The sequence below is a fragment of the Netta rufina genome (assembly GCF_964035555.1).
Source record: "Netta rufina genome assembly, chromosome: 18".
Lineage (NCBI taxonomy): Eukaryota > Metazoa > Chordata > Aves > Anseriformes > Anatidae > Netta > Netta rufina.
In genome coordinates, this window is record NC_140142.1 from 10,481,191 (window position 1) to 10,503,172 (window position 21,982).

Sequence of the window (21,982 nt, forward strand, 5' to 3'; positions counted from 1 at the left end):
CAGATCCTCAAGCTGTCCTGCTCAGATGCCTACCTCAGAGAAGTTGGGCTTCTAGTGGTTAGTGCCATTTGGATGTTTTGTTTTCCTTGTGCTGTTCTATGTGCAGATTTTCAGGGCAGGGCTGAGGATCCCCTCACAGCAGGGACGACACAAAGCCTTTTCCACATGCCTCCCTCACCTGGCTGTGGTCTCCCTGTTCATCAGCACTGGATTATTTGCCTATCTGAAGCCCCCCTCTGTATCCTCCTCCTCCCTGAATCTTTTGCTGGCAGTTGTGTATTCAGTGGTGCCTCCAGCAGTGAACCCCCTCATCTACAGCATGAGGAACAAGGAGCTCAAGGATGCAGTGTGAAATTTGGTAACTGGATATTTTCAGAACCAATAAACTGCTGTTCTTCCTCTGCATATCATTTATAATGTAGCTCATCACAGGCCTAGAAGTTGGAAATGTGTGTGTTGTTGTGTTGCATTATCTTATCTTTGACTCATGTGTGATAGTGTTGCACACAAAGGTATCATTATTCATCCCCTTCCATTTCAGTATCTACCTGTCCGTGTGACTCTGAGACATGGAGTAAACGAGAAGCTAGGCTCTCTGTGTATTTAAATAAAAGAAAGAACCCTGCTGTGATTTGCTTGCCTGAGATCCTTCCTCAGAGACCTGTGGTGGAGCTGCAGGGGCACTTGGATGTGTGGAAAGGTGGAGGGAAAAAGAGTCCTGTGCAGCAGCACTGCCAAATTTATTTATTTTATTTTATTATTATTTTTTTTTCCCAGGCAAGGAGAGCTCTGAAACTCCAGGAAACACGGCTGGCATAGGGAAAACAATCTCCTGGATTTATTGTTATTCCTCTGGTTGAATTTCATATACTGAATACAGCGAAAAACAGCTCCCAACATTGGAAATGAGTTGGACTTGATGATCCTTGTGGGTCCTGTCCAGCTCAGACTATTCCATGAGTCTCTGACTCTGAAGAAGGGCAGCTATCTGTGCGCAGCCTCCATGGCCAAGGAACCACTTGTGTGGGAGGCACTCAGTGGCAGTGCCCCCCACCAGCTGGCTCTGCCTTCCCAGCCTGACCAGCACGGCCCTGCAGAGTGCCCCCATGGCCCTGTGCACCACAGCCCTCGCTCTGCAAAGCAGCACCACCAGCTGGGGGGCTGTGGACAGCATGGGAAGGGGCTGCAGGAATGGCTGCTCAGGCCAGCCCAGACATGCTGGGCTGGGGCAAGGCTGTGCGGGACATGAGGTGTCCTGGGAGCAGAGCTGGCATTGTGTGTTTGCAGTGGTGCTGCCTGAGGAGTCCCAGGGGCAGCAGTGTGGTGCTGTGCTGTGCTGGGGAGTGGGGCTGGACTGGGGGGCTGCAGGATGAGAAGGTGGAGTGGTGGGGTTTACATCCTGCAGATGGCAGCAGCAGGGACACTGCTACTGACCTCCCCTTCTCCATTTCCTGTTTGTGTGCCATCCCAGCATGGGCTGTTCTGCTGGGCTGGGCAGGGGAGAGGACAGGGAGGTGTGGAGAGCTGGGGAGGGTTTGGGCTGGGGTGGCCCCCTGAAAGAGACGGGGAGAACCAGCACAGCAAGGGCTGGTCTGAGTCCTTCTTGTCTGGACACCCAGGCAGATTTTTTCCAAGGGCATTTGTCCCAGAGCCACCCCTTGCAATGACCATTCCTAGCACTGGGCTCTCACCCCCGATCACACAGGTGGTTTGTTTCTTCAGGAATGGACACCAAAGGATGACATCAGAAGGATGTGATTCTCTTGTCCATATGAGATTCCCCATAGTATTGCTGTGGTAAATGATCCTGAGAGAGCATGTGCTATAAACTATGGGAAAACACCTGAATAAAGGAAGGATAGATGTCAGGACTATCACACAAACTATACCAATCTTCTCTTCAGTTTTCTCAACATTTTCCTAAAATATACATTCAGGTCTTGATTCACTTGTCCACATAGAGGTGGACATTCCCTTCAGGATGCCCTGAGGTTTCTGAAAAATTGTCAGGAAAAATGTGAGTCTAGATGTCTGGGAGGCCTTCTGAAGCAGGAAATGGTTGACAGGCAGAGTACCTGAAGGATCGTGCAGGGCATCCCCTGTACCCAGTGCTCCTGGGTGGGCTGGGAAGAGGTCTCCTGAGCACAACAGCTCCTTGTAGCCCTGTGGATGCTAGCTGTGAGGTCACTTGTGTCCCAGCCCCTCGCTGGCCAACAGCAGGGAGGCAGAGCCTCTGAGGTCATAAAGGCCTTCAGAAAGCTGCCCCCAACAGGGTGACACATTTGGGGAGACCAGGGGAAAGCTGAGAGAATAAAGGTGGGAGATTTGGGGGAGAGAAGAGGGTCTTGATAACAGAAAGGAAAGGTTCAGAAGAGGTGAGAGAGGTTCAGGTAAGGCTGCTGCTGCTGCAACACTCACTGGGAAAACATTCATGTTAGACCACTGGTAATATTTCTAACCAGGAACCTTAGATCCTGGTGCTATCCTAAATGGCCCCTCTCACCCAGAAAGGAACCCACTGCTCTAATCCCCAGCCTCCTCTGCTACCTGGAAGTCAAACCCCAGACACATTACCTGTTACTATTAGTCTTAACCTATTCCTTTTGCTAATCCCTAGTCCTTAATCCCTGACAATAATTTGTCAGCTCAAAGCAGAACACGAAAGCCTCCCTCTAAGACCTTGCTCAATCCCTAACCCTGGAGGCCAGATCTAATCCCTAAACCCTAACCTGAACACCTGATCCTCAAATCACTTCTTCCTGGTTACTAATGCCAACTGTCCTGCTGTACAGGTCAAACCCACGGCGCTGAGAAACAGATAGGAGCCATGAGAGCATAGTTATGAAAAAGATAGAAGGGAATTAAAAACTATAAAGACACCTTGTCCTCAAGCATCAAAGCTCTTCCAAAAGGTTGAGATATTCAATGAGGTGGTCAAAACCTCAAATTAAGATGGAAAACTGAAGGGAAAGAGAGTTCACACTTAATTAAGACCTGCCTATAACTTTCAGAGCTCTTAAGAAAAGTGATCCCATCTCTCCTGCATTAGTATTGTAAACATCTCCTGAAGTTTAACAAGAGCAAGTGCTGAGTCCTGCACCTAGGATGGGGCAACCCTGGCTATGCGTACAGACTACGTACGGGATGAGAGGCTGAAGAGCAGTCTCGCAAAGAGGGATCGCAGAATCAGAGAATCATATAATATCTCGAGTTGGAAGGGATCCATAAGGATCATTGAGTCCAACTCCTGGCACAACACAGGTCAACCCAAAAGTTTAGACCATGTGACTAAGTGCACAGTCCAATCTTCTTAAATTCAGACAGGCTTGGTGCAGTGACTACTTCCCTGGGGAGCCTGTTCCAGTGTGCAACCACCTGTCAGTAAAGAACCTCTTCCTGATGTCTAGCTTAAACCTCCCCTGCCTCAGCTTAACACTGTTATAAATGGCTCAGGATTCAAATTAGGATTAAATAAAAAAATAGGATTTATTGAAAGAATATAAAGGAATAGAGGTAAGCAAACAGCGCTGGGTGCACCGGGAGTCTCCGCTCCACCAGGACGCACACCAGTTACATCAAGCAGCTGATTTTTATGCTCCTAGACTAATACATATTCATTACTACTTCTAAAAAAAATAGATTATTAAAATTAGCTTCCGGGGTGCAGTCCCTCCTACTGGAGCATGCGCAGTCTCCTCTGGGGTCTCTTCTGGGGGTCTCTAGGGGTCTTTCATGCTGAAGGCTCGTAGTCTTCCTCTCCACCTTTGTACTTACTGGGCACCATACCAAGTTTACGGAACATCTTCTTCAAGTCTTGTCTCCCAGCCGCCCTTCAGCTTCTTTCTCCTTCCTCTTTATCTCTCGGCCCCCCCTAACCAGATACCAAAGATCCACATAGTATCCCATAACAGTCACTAGTTGTTATCAGTTGTTCTGAAACTCCCAGACACACGAGTAATTAAAACATTCTTCCCCAGCCATTCACAGACACATCTATAGCAGTGTTAGAAATAGAAGTCCGGAATAACAAAAGCAAACAGGTTCATAAATTTAAGAAGTGATAAATTGACTAGAATGAGGGGGAGACTGGGACACACTGCATCTGTGGTTCAAGAATTAAATTGCCAGTGCAGGGCCCAGAGGCAGACAGGATTCAAACAGAATTGTTCTTTATGGACACGAATTGTTAAAACATTCCTCACAATCCCTTATCTTCTTTTTAATATCAACAATTTGTGTCACTTCTGTTGTTAATAACTGGATTTCATCAGTCCGTTCTTGGAGGGTCCAATTCTTAAACATCATAATTGACATATCCCCTTCCTTTTTTAATGAAGTTATTACAAATGTACTATTTATCACCCGGTGTATTAATAACGTAAGGCAAGGTATCATACAAGGTATATACAATAACATAATTACACCACATGACAATAAAAATAACACTCTTTTAACCCATGGTCCACCAGGCAGCCATGAAAATAAATCCCATTCCATATCCTTCCAGGTTTGTGTTTGCTCGCTCACCTCCCCCCTCCTTCTCTGGGATGGGAGAGAGAAATGGGAAAGTGAAGCCTGTGAGTTGAGATAAAAACAAGAAAATAATAACAATAATAATAACAATAATGATGATAATAGTACTACTAGTAATAATGTGTAGGAAACAAGTGATGCATAATGCAATTGCTCACCACCTGCTGTCCGATGCCCAACCTAACCCCGTGCAGTCCGGCCCTCCTCCCAGCCTGCCTGCTGGCAGGACAGTGAGAAGCTGAATTTGGCTTGGTCCTTGGCTTGGTGTAAGCACTGCTCTGTAACAATTAAAAACAATTAAAACATCAGCATATTATTAACATTCTTCTCATCCTAAACCAGAACATAACATTCTATCAGCTACTAGGAAGAAACACCGTTTTTATCAATCTTTAAACAGCAATTACTAAAGCTAAATTTTCCACAGACTTCTCCTTCTTGTGCTAGTAAATAATCCAAAGCTAGGCAATTTTGATACAAAGCAGTTCTCATCTTTATAACTCATTTAGATCAGTTCTCATCATTTATAACTATTTCTATTACAGCTAATAACCTAATTATTCTATTAAGTATATATACTGGGGTCCTATAGTCCCAGGATCTGTCTTCTGCCCACGTAGCTGGATCATAATAGGCAAACGCCTTCAGTCAAGGAGTTAGGCCCGCTTTCAGGGTCACTTCAGGCTTGTGTTACCGTTCGGCCTGTCAGGGTGATCCAGCTCCTGGAAAACGAATCACAATTTTATATAGGTTTAAAAAGGATCTTATGTTATTTTCTCAGGACAACCTGGACAACCTGATCTTAGTGTGGGAGAAGTCCGGTCGAGGCCCTCTCACTCGGCAGTCAATACCCATAGGGGTTGCCTCCCTCGGTAGACCATACACACCGCAGTGGAGGGTCCTGCCCCGGTCTTGCCTTCTCCCTTTCCTCCCTTCAGGCTTGTCCCCTTTACTTGGCATCCTTAATTCATGCAGAGCCTCGTTGCCAGGATATTAGTTCTTCCTTAGCTTTAATTTCAGTTCCCCAGGAGCGGACTCAACCCTCCAAGTTTCAGTTGTTACTGGTCCTTTTATTCTGGATGCATGGGTCCCTTTCTGCGGTTCTCACAGCTGTTTCAGTAGTCAGTAAAACAAGGTACAGTCCCTCACATCAGGGGTTCAGTGATTCTTTCCTCTCGTGGCTGCTTGTTGAAACACTTTCTTTTTTATCTTCTGACAAGTTAAATAACAGTTATCTAATTTGCTTTGCCGTATGGCCCTTTCCAGGTTCCTGTAGCAGGATTCATCTGATAGCCTTTCAGGTTGATACAGATTTGACTACAGATACCAGGGTTTTGACATTCATCAATGTCTCCACAGTTTCTCTTGTCTATAAACTCAAACCCAGCTGGACAGTCACACTCATTTATGATGCATTCCTTCAGGGGCTCATCACCCCAGTCCTTGCAGTCTCTCTGCTGGTTACACACTTTATTGATATCTATGCATTCTCCACTTCTGCACTTGAATTTGCCAGGTCCAGAGCACTGAATAACATTGTTACAGTTTGCTTCATCAGTGCCATCCAGACAGTCTCTCACACCACTGCACTGCCTACTCCTATGGACACAGTTCCCATCTTCACATCTGAACTGGTCTGGCCTGCAGGTCCAGGAAGGGCAGTTAATTTCATCACTTCCATCCTTACAATAAGGATCTCTGTCACATCGCCACAATTCTCTTCATCTTCTCCTCTGTCACAGTCTTTTTTCACCATCACATTTCCATGACACTGTTCTCATATGACACAGCTCAGCACTTTCGTCAGACCCATCTTCACAATCCGGGTCCCCATCACACTGCCATCTGTTTAGCACACAGTGACCACTGTTGCACACAAAGTCAGATTCAGCACACATCTTCTACACAAGCACTCTCATCACTGCCATCTGAGCAGTCTTCACATTTTACTCTAGCACCGTCGGCAGCAGTGCACAGGCAGGTGAAGGCGAGCAGCAGGCAGAGCGCCCCGCACTGTCACCTGTGTCACTTATACTACTCCTATTACCCATGCTGTTAGTGTCAGTGGCATCCTCCTTTTCTTTTTGCCACTGACCATTCACCACAACTGGATGAGACACATGATTACTAGTTAGGAAAGAGAGTGTAACGTCTGCTATACGGCTGCAGGCAGTGCCAGCTGCAACCTTAGGTTTGTGAAAGAGCCTGCCGGTGGTCATTTGGCAGTGTAATCTGCGTCTCTGCACTCCTGCCCTGCAATAGAGCTAAGTCGTCATTAGTAATGGTTATAACACCAATCTGGGGACTAATAGTCTTTTTCTGCATTGCAAGATAAACCTTTTATAAAAAGAATGCTAGAGTGAAGCAGCACAGCTGCTGCTGCCGCTGCCTCCATGGTTACGTCAGACAGGCTGCAGGGTCCTGATGTCCGCCCCTCTGCTCTGCGCCGACTCGCCTCATGGTGAGAGTCGACTGCCGGTGTCCACTGACGCCTCTGGTCTCCCGTAGCAACTCGATCTCGGATGTTCCGCAATTACTTCAATTTCCCCGCGTTTTGCAGCTTCTGTCAGGTCTATTCTGTGTCTCTCAGAGCCGGCAGTGGCTCTGCAGCGTCCCAGGGCTCTCTCCGTCCAGCGGTAGTCCCTCCGTAGTTTCTCTGGTCTCCCAGCGCCGCTCCAGTCTCTCGGCGCTGCTCCGGTCTCTCGGCCTGTTCAGGTCTCAGCGAGTCCAGGTCTCGGCCTGTGTGGGCCTCATACGTTGCAGGAAGCATGTCATATCATGCTCCTGCCTTTTTCTTGTCACGGTCAAAACATTTAAGAGCAAAAAAAATAGGATACACAAGATACACAAGATACACCAGGCACCACCACTCAAAACTTGGATAAAACAGCACTTCTTTTCAGTCTGTCAAGCACTTCATTCGTCTCTGCCCACTCCCCTTGCAGAGAGTACGGAACCATGGATCGGAACTCTGCACTCGCTTTGCAGCAACGCTGCGTCTCACTCACACAGCACAATCGCACACGGAGGCCTCCAGCACATCTCATTCATACCACAGGAATATAACTTAGAATGATAACCAACCAAACAAGTATTGTCTCTGACTGTGTTCTTCGTGAAGTGACTTGTAGCACTTTGTTTCAAACCCTTACACAAATACTTTCAACACAAAATACATACATAAAAACACATACAATTATTAACACTCCAGTTAGTATCCCTCCAGCAGCTGAAAACATACCGTTTGTCTGCAGTTTCAGGAGATCTTTGCTCCTGCGGTGAGCAGCTGAGAGTGGAGTCCCCTCCGAGCAAAACACTCAGGGTGCACCTAGGGGCGTCCGCGCTGCAGCCGATCCTGGAGCCGAGCAGAGTGTCTCCTGCCTGGCTCTCCAAAATGACTCACAGAAAGCTGACTCCACAATCAGTAAGATTGTAAAGTAGGTATGTTTACTCAGTTCCATGCAGCACGGGGCAGGTAGTCCCACCAGAGTCGTGCACGCCTAACGTGGCAAATTGCTTTAGTAAAGAGTTACATATACATGAACATTCCTATACATATACATATTCCTAACCTGTCCCTTTGTGAACAGTCCTCCTTATCTCAGACCCCTTGATTAAAGTCTGAACCATGAGGTTGTTTTTGATCTGGTTCTCGGGGTCCGAGAGGCTCCTGTTATCTGGTGGTATAAGTGCAGCACAGGCACAAATGTAGCACATACTCGTTCTTAATCAATTGCTCTCTAATTTCTAATTCCAATGTTTCAGCTTGCTCTTTTCCGGATCCACAGGTATTCTACTATTAATGTTCAAAGCCTGACAGACCCCGTCCTCCGTGGATCAAAATACATGGGGTCTTAAGGGTTCTTTTGGTCATTCTATCATAAAATACTGGATCATTTTTAATTTACTCTTTAATTTTCTGGGGTCCCTATTGTTCCAATCTCTAATTATTCATAATGGACTTTTTGGTCATATATCTGGTAATTTGCTCCCTTTCTGGTCCTTGGTCTTCGATTTTATCTGACCCATCCGGGAATTTTACTAGTGGCAATTCCCACAGCCCTTGGTTGCCCCCAGTGAGAGTGTCTTGCAGGGGGTTTAGGACCTATCACCCACCCACGTATCCCTCTCTTCACCAGCCCAGCCCCCCCGACAGGAGATTAGAACCAGTGAGAAAACAAAAAGACTTCTACGCAGACTTTAGAAGCCTCAGTTACACTCTCACACACAAACACGGGCAACCGTACCTTTACCCAACCGGACGGTATCTTACGAATCAGTCGTCTTCGTCCAGAGTCCAACTGGACGGTATCCATTCCCCTGGGTCCTATCACTGGTGATTAAGGAGAATAGGTCAGCACTTGCCCCTCCACTCCCCCTTGTGAGGAAGTTGTTGACTGTGATGAGGTGCCCCCTCAGCCTCCTCTTCTCCAGGCTGAACAGGCCAAATGACCTCAGCCGCTCCTCATATGTCTTCCCCTCTAGGACCTTCACCATCTTCATTGCCCTCCTCAGGACACTCTCCGATAGTTTTACATCCTTTTTTTACTGTGGTTCCCAGAACTGCACACAGTACTCGAGGTGAGGCCAGACTAGCACAGAGTAGAGCAGAACAATCTAGTCCCTCGACTGACTAGCAATGTCATGCTTGATTCACCACCAGATACGGTTGGCCCTTCTGGCTGCCAGGGCACACTGCTGGTTCAAATTCAGCTTGCTATCAACCACAACCCCCAGATCCCTCTGTGGGGCTGCTCTCCAGCTTCTCGTCCCCCAGTCTATATGTAGAGCCAGGGTTGCCCCATCCCAGGTGCAGTACCTGGTACTTGCTCTTGTTACACTTCATGCGGTTGGTGATTGCCCAGCTCTCCAATCTGTTCAGATCTCTCTGCAAGGACTTTCCACCCTCAGCTGACTCCACAACTCCTCCAAGTTTGGTGTCATCAGCAAATTTGCTCAAAATACCTAGTCCTACCTCCAAATCATTTATAAAGACATTGAAGAGGACTGGCCCTAAAATGGAGCCTACCCATCAACTGGATATTCACCCAATGTATGTGTTGAGGGATTTTTGAAACAGCAAAGATCCCATGGCTTGCTGCAGCTGAGCAAACCAAGCTACCAGGATGACTATGAGAAGTTCCCACATCGCCCAATTGAGGAATTTAGAAAAGTATTGTTGCCAGCAGCTGGCTTCAAGGACGGGATCTACGTGACTGCTATTCACAATTTTCTTGCAGGTGGGGTTGTTTTCGTGTAGTTGTTTGTCTGAGTGCTTTTGACCAATAATCTTGCGTGAGACACTATCCACACAAGTTAAGTAAACTTAACTATCCCTGTTAAGTTTACTATAAAATTCAGGCTATTCGGGTAATAAAGGGCTGCATGATCTGACCACAGTAGTGTGTGTTGTGTTTTCAGCCGTTCTTCCTGCAACATGTATGATATTTTTGTCCAGCTATATGCTGGACATTTTGTCCAGTAGTATCCTCTGTGAAACTGTGTCAAAAGCTTTACTGAAATCCAAAAAGATCACATCAGCTAGTTTCCCTTGATCGACTAAATGGGTGATCTTATCATAAGAGGAAATCAAATTTGTCAAAGAGGACCTAGCCCTCATGAACCCATGTTGACTTGGACCAATGACTGCATTGTCCCCCAAGTGCACTTCAGTATCTACAAGGACAGTCTTCTCCATAATTTTACCAGACACTGATGTGAAACTGACAGGCCCCTAGTTAGCAGTGTCTTCTTGTTCTTCTTGAAACTGGCACAACATTTGCCAACTAGGACCTCTCCATATTCCCAATACTGTTGAAAATTAATTGAGAGAGGTCCTGTGATAATGTCAGCCAGCTCTCTGAGCACTGTCCGGACCAATAGACTTGTATGGATCCATGTGGCGCAGCAAATCACACACACATTCAAGGTCAGTTGGGAGTTTATCATTCCTACTGTTATGATCCTCACAGCACCCAGGGGTCCTGAAACCCACCCTCGGCATTAAAGACGGAGGCAAAGAAGGCATTAAACATCTCTGCTTTGCCTATGTCCTTGTCTGTGAGGTGACCTTCCCCATCAAGTAATGGATATATGTTTTCTCTAGTCCTCCTTTTTCTGTTCACATATTTAAAAGAAAACTTTTTATTGTCACCCACAGATGTGGCCAGCTTCAACTCTTTGAAGCTCCAGGCTTTGGCTGCATGCATTTTCTCCCTAAAAACATGAACAGCGTCCCTGTAGTTCTTCCACATTGCCTGACCATGTTTCCAGCACCCATACAATTTCTTTTTATGCCTAAGCTCCAGAGGAAGATCCCTGGTCAGCCAAGCTGGCCTTGTGCCCCACCTTCTTGACTTCTGATATCCTATGTCCTGCTTCAAGGACATAGGCCCTTGCCTATGAGGCCTTGCTTCAAGGACATGAGGCCCTGCTTCAAGGACATGGTCAAGCATCACTTGTTGATGGGAAGTAGAGACTAATTTCTTTCCTCTCGTTCTATGCTTCCACACGGCCTTTGCTTGTTTGCTTGTTGTTGCTGTTTTGTTTTATTTTTCCCTCTTCCTTTTCCCATCAATTAAATTACGCTTATCTCAACCCATGTTTTCTTTTCTTTTCTTTTCTTTTCTTTTCTTTTCTTTTCTTTTCTTTTCTTTTCTTTTCTTTTCTTTTCTTTTCTTTTCTTTTCTTTTCTTTTCTTTTCTTTTCTTTTCTTTTCTTTTCTTTTCTTCTCTTCTCTTCTCTTCTCTTCTCTTCTCTTCTCTTCTCTTCTCTTCTCTTCTCTTCTCTTCTCTTCTCTTCTCTTCTCTTCTCTTCTCTTCTCTTCTCTTCTCTTCTCTTCTCTTCTCTTCTCTTCTCTTCCCTTCCCTTCCCTTCCCTTCCCTTCCCTTCCCTTCCCTTCCCTTCCCTTCCCTTCCCTTCCCTTCCCTTCCCTTCCCTTCCCTTCCCTTCCCTTCCCTTCCCTTCCCTTCCCTTCCCTTCCCTTCCCTTCCCTTCCCTTCCCTTCCCTTCCCTTCCCTTCCCTTCCCTTCCCTTCCCTTCCCTTCCCTTCCCTTCCCTTCCCTTCCCTTCCCTTCCCTTCCCTTCCCTTCCCTTCCCTTCCCTTCCCTTCCCTTCCCTTCCCTTCCCTTCCCTTCCCTTCCCTTCCCTTCCCTTCCCTTCCCTTCCCTTCCCTTCCCTTCCCTTCCCTTCCCTTCCCTTCCCTTCCCTTCCCTTCCCTTCCCTTCCCTTCCCTTCCCTTCCCTTCCCTTCCCTTCCCTTCCCTTCCCTTCCCTTCCCTGCCTCTCCTCGCCTCGCCTCTCCTCGCCTCTCCTCGCCTCCCCTCGCCTCCCCTCGCCTCCCCTCGCCTCCCCTCTTTTTTTTTTTTTCTTTTTTTCTTTTTTCTTTTTTCTTTTTTCTTTTCTTTTTCCCAGCATACTTTCTTCCTCCCCTCCCCTTCTGAGGAGGGTGAGTGAGAGAGAGGTTGTGGTGGAGTTCACCAAGAACAACAAAGAATCATACCCCAGTGCTGTGATATCCCATGATTATCTTGTTTATTACAAAGGTGCTATGAGAGAGTGTCGTGGTTTAACCTGACCGGCAGCTAAACACCACGCAGCCATTTGCTCACTCTCCCCCTCCCTCTCTGGGATGGGGGAGAGAAATGGAAAGTGAAGCCCGTAAGTTGAGATAAAGATAGTTTAATAAGACAGGAAAATAACAACAACAACAACAACAACAACAATAACAGCAACAACAACAACAATAATAATAATAATACAATGGTGATAATAGTACTACTACCAATAATATGTACAAACAAGTGATGCAAAATGCAATTGCTTACCACCCACTGACCGATGCCCAGCCTAACCCCGAGCAGTCCGGCCCCCTCCCCCCGGCTAGCCACCCCTATATATTGTTTGGCATGACGTCAGATGGTATGGAATACCTCTTTGGCTAGTTTGGGTCACCTGTCCTGGGTCTGTCCCCTCCCAGCTCTTACTGCACCCCCAGCCTGCCTGTTGGCAGGACAGAGCAAAAGGCTGACGTGTCCTTGGCTTGGTATAAGCACTGCTCTGCAACAATTAAAACATCGGGGTGTTATCAACACTCTTCTCATCCTAAGCCAAAACACAGCATTCAGCCAGCTACTAGGAAAAAAATTCTGTTCTAACTGAAACCAGGACAGAGAGTCTTCACTGACTTACTGTTACATGAATATGTATAAAGCATCCATATAAAACAGTGTAGTTTCACTCATTAATTGCAGTGGGAGGAATCCCAACACTTATGCAGAAATGCAAGAAGCCAAAGATGCAAGAAGCCAAAGAATGGGATACACAATTTTCATTTATGGAGAGGGAAAGAAACTTTCTGAGTATTGAAAAACATCCCCCAAATCAGTTTCCTAACAACATCCTTGAGCTCCTTGTTCCTCATGCTGTAGATGAGAGGGTTAACTGCTGGAGGCAACACCGAGTACAAAACCGCCAGCAAAAGATTCAGGGAGGAGGAAGAGATGGAGCGGGGCTTCAAATAGGCAAACATGATATTGCTGATGAACACGGAGACCACGGCGAGGTGAGGGAGGCACGTGGAAAAGGCTTTGTGCCAGCCCTGCTCTGAGGGCATCCTCAGCACAGCCCTGAAGATCTGCACATAGGACAGCACAAGGAAAACAAAACACGCAACACCTGAACAAAAGCAAAAGATAATGAACGCAGCTTCTCTGAGGTAGGCATCAGAGCAGAAGAGCTTGAGGATCTGGGGAATTTCACAGAAGAACTAGTCTAGGGCATTGCCTTTGCAATGGGGTAGGGAAAAGGTATTGGCAGTGTGCAGCACAGCATAGAGAAAAGTGCTGCCCCAGGCAGCTGCTGCCATGTTGACACAAGTTCTGCTGCCCATTATTGTCCCATAGTGCAGATTGTACATAGTACAGATTGCAACGTAACGATCATAGGCCATGATGGTGAGAAGATAAAACTCTACTGTAATAAATGCAACAAACATAAAGAGCTGGGCAGCACAACCTGCATAGGAAATGGTCCTGGTGTCCCACAGGGAATTGGCCATGGCTTTGGGAACAGTGGTGGTAATAGTGCCCAGGTCGAGGAGGGCGAGGTTGAGGAGGAAAAAGTAAATGGGGGTGTGGAGGCGGTGGTCGCAGGCTATGGCTGTGAGGATGAGGCCGTTGCCCAGGAGGGCAGCCAGGTAGATGCCCAGGAAGAGCGCGAAGTGCAGGAGCTGCAGCTCCCAAGTGTCTGCAAATGGCAGGAGGAGGAATTCAGTGGGGAAGCTGCTGTTGGACATTTGCTGCCTCAGGGTATGGTTGGCTGTCCATGGAAGAAAAGAGAGAGACAAGTTAGACTTCTCTGAGCGTAAGTTATATTTCAAAGAAAGCTCCTCAGGAAGACACAGTGTCACTTCCTTGTGAGGAGGATGTGCTCCTTCCTGGAACTCTGGGTTTTGCTGTCGAAGAGTACAATAGGGACCAGGCAAATCCTTGGTGGACTTAGGAGCAGTCAGTACTGTCTCGTAAAGGGCACCAGAAATGGATTTCAGTTGCCCATTTTGCCGACATAGCCTGTGCAATCTGTACAGGTGTTAGGGGAAATTAGGAGGTTCTTCACAGACATACAAATCTATTTCACTGTAATGTTCTAGGATCTTCAGTCCCTTCTAAAAACCTGGTAAGTCCCTTGTAATCTCCATAATTGTCCCTCACGGCAGGAAAGTGAAAGCAGAGTTCTGAGAGTGCCTTCCCTACAGGTATTCTCTGCCTTGGTCTTCCCTATCAATAACCAACCCCAGAGATGTCCTGGGGGTTCTGTTGAGCTGTGAGCAGCCGGCTCCAGTGTTATGGTTTAACCCAGGTGGCAGCTAAGCATCACTGTTCGCTCATCCTCCCCCCTCCCACTCTGGGATGGGGGAGAGAAACAGGAAAATGAAGCCTGTGAGTTGAGATAAAGACAGCTTATTAAGACAGAAAATAATTAATAATAATAATAATGACAATAATAGTGTGAATAATAATGTGTATGAAACAAGCGATGCACAATGTAATTGCTCACCACCCGTTGACTGATGCTCAGCCTGTCCCCGAGCAGCCAGCCCTCCCACCCCCACTAGCCACCCCTATATATTGTTCAGCATGATGTCAGATGGGATGAAATACCCCTTTGACTAGTTTGGGTCAGCTGTGCTGGGTCTGTCCCCGAGCAGCTCCTGATGCATGCCCAGCCTGCCTGCTGGCAGGACAGAGTGAGAAGCTGAAAAGTCCTTGGCTTAGTGTAAGCACTGCTCTGCAACAATTAAAACATCAGCATGTTATCACCACTCTTCTCATCCTAAGCCGAAACACAACACCCTACCAGCTACTAGGAGGAAAATTAACTCTATCCTAATTGAAACCAGGACACCCAGGAAGCAGACTCCCACCAGCAGGACCCTTTCCTGCCCTGCTGGGGGGACCCCTTCCACCCACAGCTTCTCCCCACAGTACCCCAGTCAGCACCCTGTAGGCTGAGTGCTGAGCCTGGTAAGCGGCAGAGGCCCTGCCCCGGCACACAGCCCCTGGGGCACAGCGGGGACCCTGCTCTGCACCACAGCCCTGGGCACCACCACTGCACAGCCTGCAGCCAGCTCTGTGAGAAGGAACCCTCATGTTCTATCCCTCTGACAGCTTATGTAGGTAATCATTAATCCAGGGAACATCCCTGTCCTCCACAGTAGAGAAGCCCGCACAGCCCCTGTGACATGTCCTATCGGCCATGGGAAGTGGCAGCTATAGAAGAACCCTCTAGGATTCTGCATCTGCCTGCTCTCTCACAGACACTTACCATGTTAGAGCTCCATGTTAGAGCTGCGAAGATTTCTCCCTTTGTTGAATGCTGACAGGCCTGGGGCATCAACCATGTCTCTGGGAAACCTCTTCCAGTAGTTGACCACCCTCACAGTACCGAAATCTTTCCCAATGTTCAGTCTGACCATCCCCTATGTGCCATTCCCACACACCCTGTCAGTTACCAGGGAGAAAAAAAAATATCGTCTCTCAGCATCCCTCCTCCACACTGCCTTTAACATCTCCCTCCCTTCTCTCAGCCGCCCTTGTCTCCTGCAGGCAGTGCCCCCAGCCCTGCTGTGCTGTGCAGAGGAGGTGCTCCTGGGCAGAGCTGTCTCTCTGCAGTGCTGCGTGCTTGCCAGCAGCTCCCATTGGGCTCAGGAGCCCGGCCCAGCTCAGCAGCACAGGGAGCTCTTGACACGAGGGAACTCCAGGGAAATGATTTTGAATCAGGCTGAAGCAATCCCTGATGTTCCCTCTCTCAGCTGGGGAGAGACATTCCCCATATGGAAAGACACAGCAGTGTCATTTCTCCTACTGGGAGAAGATTCATCAAAGAATCCCCTTGTCCTCTTCCACTTTTAGGCAGGAGAGACCAATTGAAACTCCCTGATATTCAGCAAGGACAGATCCCAAGTTGTGCCCCTGAAGTGGACAACTGCCGTACCATGACACAGGTTAGGGACAGTAGAGCTTTATATAATAGAATCTAAATGGATAGCAACAAATTCAGTCAAATGAAACAGAATAGTTCAGTTGGAAGGGACCTTCAAAAGTCATCCAGTTCAGCTGCCAGACCTCTTGAGGGCTAACCAAAAGTTAGAGACTATGTATGAGGGCAATGTACAACTGCCTGTTGAACGCTGACAGGCCTGGGGCATCAACCATGTCTCTGGGAAGCCAAACTCCACATCTTTCTTCTATTGTGGAGCCCAGAACTGTATGCATGATTCAAGGGGAGGCTGCACCAATGCTCAATATAGCAGAAGACTTACTTCTTTTGACCATGTGGGAATTCTGCGCTTAATGCATCCTAAGATGCAGTTTGCCTTCTTGGCTGCCAGGGCACCCTGGTGGCTGATGTTGAGCCTGCTGTCAAGCAGCACCCCCAGAGCCCTTTCTGCTGAGATTCTCTCTAGCCACTTGTCTCCCAGTCTGTGCTGGACCTGTGTCCAGCATTAGTTTATCCCAGGTGCAGCACCTGGCATTGTCTAGGTGATCCTGCTAGGCAGAGGGATTGGACTGGATTATCTTTAGTGGTCCCTTCCAACCTAAACCATTCTGTGATTCACGTCATTGCTGATCACCTAATGCTCCAATCTATCTAGACCTCTCTTCAAGGCTTCTCATCCCTCCAGGAAGTCAGTAGCATGTCTCAGTTCAGTTCATCTGAAAACTTGCTGAGGATGCATTTCATTCCTGCACTCAGATCACGGCTAAAAATATTACAGATGGATAGTAACTCTGCAGAAACCTCCCAGGTGGGCTTTAGTTTACATTGGACAAAACAGGAGCCACCTTCAAAGCAGTCTAATGATATTCCAGGCTGTATGAGCAGCAGAATTGATAATCTCCCTCTGCAGAGGACGCTTTCTGCCCGAGGCAGTTGCAGCTCACAGATGTGGTGGCACAAGCAGTGATCCACTTTGAGAAGCACCAGGCCTCTGTGTATGATCTGGGGTCTGGTTTTTGAAATGCTATGGTGTAATGCTATTGGATACCCCATAAAATTTGTCTGTGTCATAAACAGGGATGATAGGAGGAAACTGCTAGCAGCTGTAGCCATTGCTTCAGAGCAAAGAAGGAAAGGCAGGATCCATCCAACCTCTCAAGACTTTATTGCTCCCAGATCCATTTAGATATGGAATGTAGGTGTGAAATATGCCAATACAAACATGTCATTGGAACAGTTTCTCCATTCAAAGTGTTGGGAGGAAATGCATTTTTTGAAATGGCAGGGTAAATTTATATTCGCATAAAGGGAAAGTGTCATCATTTGCTACTACGTCTCCACAGTCTATGAAAGAAGTCATGAGAATGGTTTTGTAGACAACCTTCAAAATTGTGAAGATGAAGACTTCTTATACACCAATCACAACAATGTCCTTTCTTATTCCATATTATTCCATATGGTTCAACTTTTGCCTAACATCATGCAGGGGTTGATTCAGTTATCTAAACAGAGAGGGCCACAGCTTCCCAGATGTGCTGTTACTGAACAGCCAACTTTTTGGCATACATTTGCCATACTTGATTCAGAGAGAGACTCTGCCCTCTTGGGGTAGCTGAAACCCTCCAATGGGGCTGGGGAATGTGACCTTGCACCTACAGGAACCTTTCTGAAAATTGAAGGCGGTGCAGAAGCAGGTTAGTCCAAGGCATCTGAGTTGAGACATCTGATTTCTCTCCTTTGACAAGAAAGGGAAGTCTGGGCAAATGAATGAAAGTTGTTTCATGTTAGAAAAGATGATGATCATCCCTTCTGGTATCAGGGTGTATTTTGGGGGTCTTGGGATCTGCTTTGGAATGAGAAAGATAAACAAACATAATTTCCATAGGTTGAAAGCTTTCCACTTTGAAGTGGACATCAGTGGAGGCAGAATTACCATCATGTTCTGCAGAGGAATGTCATGTCTTTTATATTGAATTATGCCTACCTTTGTTTTTGGTTGTTGGTGTGTGTGTGTTTTGGCTCTGATAGAGTTAATTTACTTTACAGAGGTTCCCATGATGCTACGTTTTGCATTTGTGATGGAAATAATAGTGATAACACACCAACATTTTTGTTATTGCTAAGTGGTTCTTACATTTAGTCTAGGGGTTTTCTGCTTCTCAGGCTTCCCTGTGGTGTGGCTACACCTGGCAGGCAGACAAGCTCCACACAGCTGTTCATTTACCTCCTCACCTCCTGTGGGACAGGGGAGACAACTGTAAATATAAATAAATGTATATATGCATATATATATATACGCAAGGACTTGTGAGTTGGGATAAGGAAAATGTAGTAAGAAAGGAAGTGGGAAAGAAAATTAATGAATAAATACATGTGGCAGTTTTACCCAACTGGACATCTGAGGTCCACCACAACGGCTCTTTGGCCCCCGTTCCTCGAAGGGGAAGGGGAAGAAAATACAATGAAATTAGCTCAAGGGTTAAGATAAGAAGAAGGAGATTGCTCAAAAATCATCATTATGACAGACTCAGTATATGAAGATCAAAAAAAATATTGCCTATTACTAACAAGCTAGAGCAGTGAGGAAAACAAACAAACAAACAAACAAAAACTAGTTTTAGTGTTGTCTAAATAGTACAATAAATGCATATTTTTTATTTATGTCTCAGCTCAGCCTCAACTTTGTCTTCCAAACAAAGTCTTTTGTAGCCTATTCTGTCTTCTAAGATTTTGTTCTATGTTAAAGGAAAGATTAAAACAAACCAAACACTCTTGTAGACAGCTGTTGTACAGGGGTTTCCCAGGGCAGAGGTGTTTTAATGCAGAGGGAAACGAGATTTGAGAGAGTTTAGGAACAGTCACACTGCGTCCAGCTTTCTTGAGGTGTGAGAGGGGATCTTCACTTCTCTCTTGGTCTTGATTTTTCCACAATGTCGGCCTTGACAAACCCCAGTCAGCTCCCACCCTCCCTTCCTGGTGCCACAAGAGCAGTCACAGCCTGCATCTATCTGTGCATTCATTTCTCCATCCCTGTCTTCAGAGCACTGTGCCACACAGTTCCCCACCACCTCTTGCCCCCAGCATCTAATGGGAGTGGCAGCACCAACAGTACTGCCAGCAAGATGAAGGAGGTGATTGTGCACAATAGGCATATGGACATAGTCGAGCACATTTACAGGAGGGCCACAAAAATGGTTAGAGGACTGAGGCATGTCTGCTATGAAGAGAGAGTCTGGGAGAATTTATTTATTTATTTATTTATTTATTTATTTATTTATTTGTAGTCAGTCTGGAAAAGGGAAGGCTCTGGGGATACCTTACAGCAACCTTCCAGTACCCACAGGAGGGCTACAGGAAAGCTGAGGTGAGACACTTTATCAGGGAATGTAGTGACAGGACAAGGGGTAATTGCTTTAAACTGGAAGAGGGTAGATTTAGTTTAGATATAAGGAAGAAATTGTTTACTCTGAGGGTGTTGAGACCCTGGAACAGGTTGCCCATAGAACTTGTGGGTTGGTGCCCCATCTCTGGAAGTGTTCAAAACCAGGTGCATGGGGCTTTGAGCATCCTGGTTTAGTGGAATCCCATGGTAGATAGGAGAGCTGAACTTTAATAGTCCTTTCCAACTCAAAACATTTCATGATTCCCCCTCTACCAAAAAGCATTCCATGAACACCGAAAGCACCTCCTGTGAAGAGAGTCTGAGAGAGTTGGGATTGCTTAGCCTGAAGAAGAGAAGTCTCCAGGAGGCATTGTTGTGGCCTTCCAATACATGGGCCTACCCACGTCTGCAGTGACTAGACTAGACTAGACTAGACTGGAATAGTTCAGTTGGAAGGGACCTTCAAAGATCATCTAGTCCAACTGCCTGACTTCTTCAGGGCTAAACAAAATTTACAGCATATTAATAAAGGCAATTTCCAAAGGTATCTTGAACACTGACAGGCCTGGGGCATCAACCAAGTCTCTAGGAATTCTGTTCCAGTGTTTGAGCACTAACAAGGTACAGATTTATTACGTAATGCCCCATGTGAACTTTTCCTGGTGCAGCTATGTGCCATTCTCACGAGTCCTGTCATCAGTTACCAGGCAGAAGAGACCGGAACCTGCCTCTCCTCTTCCCTTCCTCAGGAACCTGTTGAGAGCAATGAGGTCACACCTCAGCCTTCTTTTCTCCAGACCAGATGGCCAAGGGGTCCTCAGTCTGTTGCCACAGGACATCCCCATACACCAGTGGCATTGCCCCCTTCCATTGGTTTCACAGCTGACAATGTCCCTGATCAGATAACCTCACTGGAAGAAACATCAGCGTGACTGGCAAGGACTGGTTCCCCCTACCCTAACCCCCTCCCCCAACACACACACACACACACACCCGTCACCCCACACCTCGTCTTCTTAACAGAACAAAAGGAGAAAGATGAGAAGAATCGATGATTGTATGAGCCTGCAGGCCAACAATTGGTGTTGCAGCTGCTGTAGACAGAAGGATTTCAGTTGCTGTGAAAATCTTTCTTCCCCCTGCATAACAACAAGTACTTGGAAGAGATGGGATGCATCTGCCTGGCAATTTGTGGGGGTCCTCTCTAACAGGACAGGAGAAGATGATTCCCATAATGAACTCTTCCTTTGAACTAGGAGAAAAGATAGCACTGGAAGTAGGTGTCTCTCTCTAGCTGATAGAAATCACCATCAGTTATTGCATCAGTTTCAGAGTCAATTCCCCTGGAGGCCCAGGGACTTGTCAAGGACCTGTGCTGATGAGCTGGGCCGGGCTCCTAGGACCAAGGGGAGCTCCTGGCAAGCGGGCAGTGATGCAGAGGGACAGCTCTATCCAGGAGAAGCTCCTCTGCACAGCACAGCAGGGCTGGGGGCACTGCCTGCAGGGGACAAGGGTGGCTGAGAGAAGGGAGGGAGATGTTAAAGGCAGTGTGGAGGAGGGATGCTGAGAGCTCACTGTGGGAGAAATCTTCACAGCCCTGAACAGGGTAAGTCTGTGGCTGCAGGGCAGAACAGCTGTTGTTCCTGGTGCCATCTCCAGATTTGCTGGCAAATCCCACAGCCTATGGGAGCTTTCAGAAGAACTCTCAGAGTTTTTTTGAATAAGAGGAGAATGACAAGTTCCAGAGCAGGGATTACCTACCAAAGCTGTCAGAGGGACAGGACGTGATGGCTCCTTCTAGAGGGGCTGGCTGCAGGCTGTGCAGGCAGGACTGGCCAGGGCTGTGGTGCAGAGCAGGGTCCATGCTTTGCCCCAGGGGCTGTGTGCCGGGGCAGGGCCTCTGCTGCCTGCCAGGCTCAGCACTCAGCCTGCCTGGGGAGCTGCCCAGGGCACTGCGGGGAGAAATTGTCAGTAGAAGGAACTCCCCCAGCCGGGCAGGGCCGGGCAGGGTCCTGTTGCTGGCAGGGGGCTGCTGCCTCGGGCAGGCTGCTTAGAGCTCCAAAGCACCCCCAATGCATCTCTAGGGGACATTCTTGAAAGGGAACACCTGTAGTACCTGAAGAGAAGGCACTCTTTGAGATCTCTGCTTTCAAATTCATGTTTTGGAGGGCAGTCAGGGGTATGATAATGGTGTTGTCAGGATTGCAGAAAGGTCTGAAACTCACAGAGCATTACACTGAAAGAGATGTGTAGGTCTTTGAGGAACCTCACAACTTCACTCCGCACCCTTTAGCCTACAGAGAGCACCAGCACAACCTTTGTTGTTTCTTGTAGGATTGTTGGATGTCCTTCTCAGCACTTGAAATAGGAAGATGCCTCTGGCCACTGGATGCCTGAGATCTGTCCCTGGTGCTCTTTACCAAATACTGTAAGGCAGTACGGACTCCTGCTGAGCCTACAGAGTATCTCCTTTTCCCTGAAGCACTCTTTGGCAGAGAAACCCAGAGCTCTGGGCAGGAGAAAGTCTTCTTCAGAAGAAGATGGAGTGAGGATACAGTCTTGGTGAGGA

The 21,982-nt window shown here is 47.2% G+C and overlaps 1 protein-coding gene across 1 annotated transcript in view; it reads right to left on the reverse strand.

The window, feature by feature from the left end:
• Positions 1-21,982, reverse strand: part of LOC311216457 (antigen WC1.1-like) — a gene marked incomplete at both ends in the record, with an annotated part of 568,360 nt that overhangs the window by 270,317 nt on the left and 276,061 nt on the right. The gene's annotated exons all lie outside the window — the stretch shown is intronic.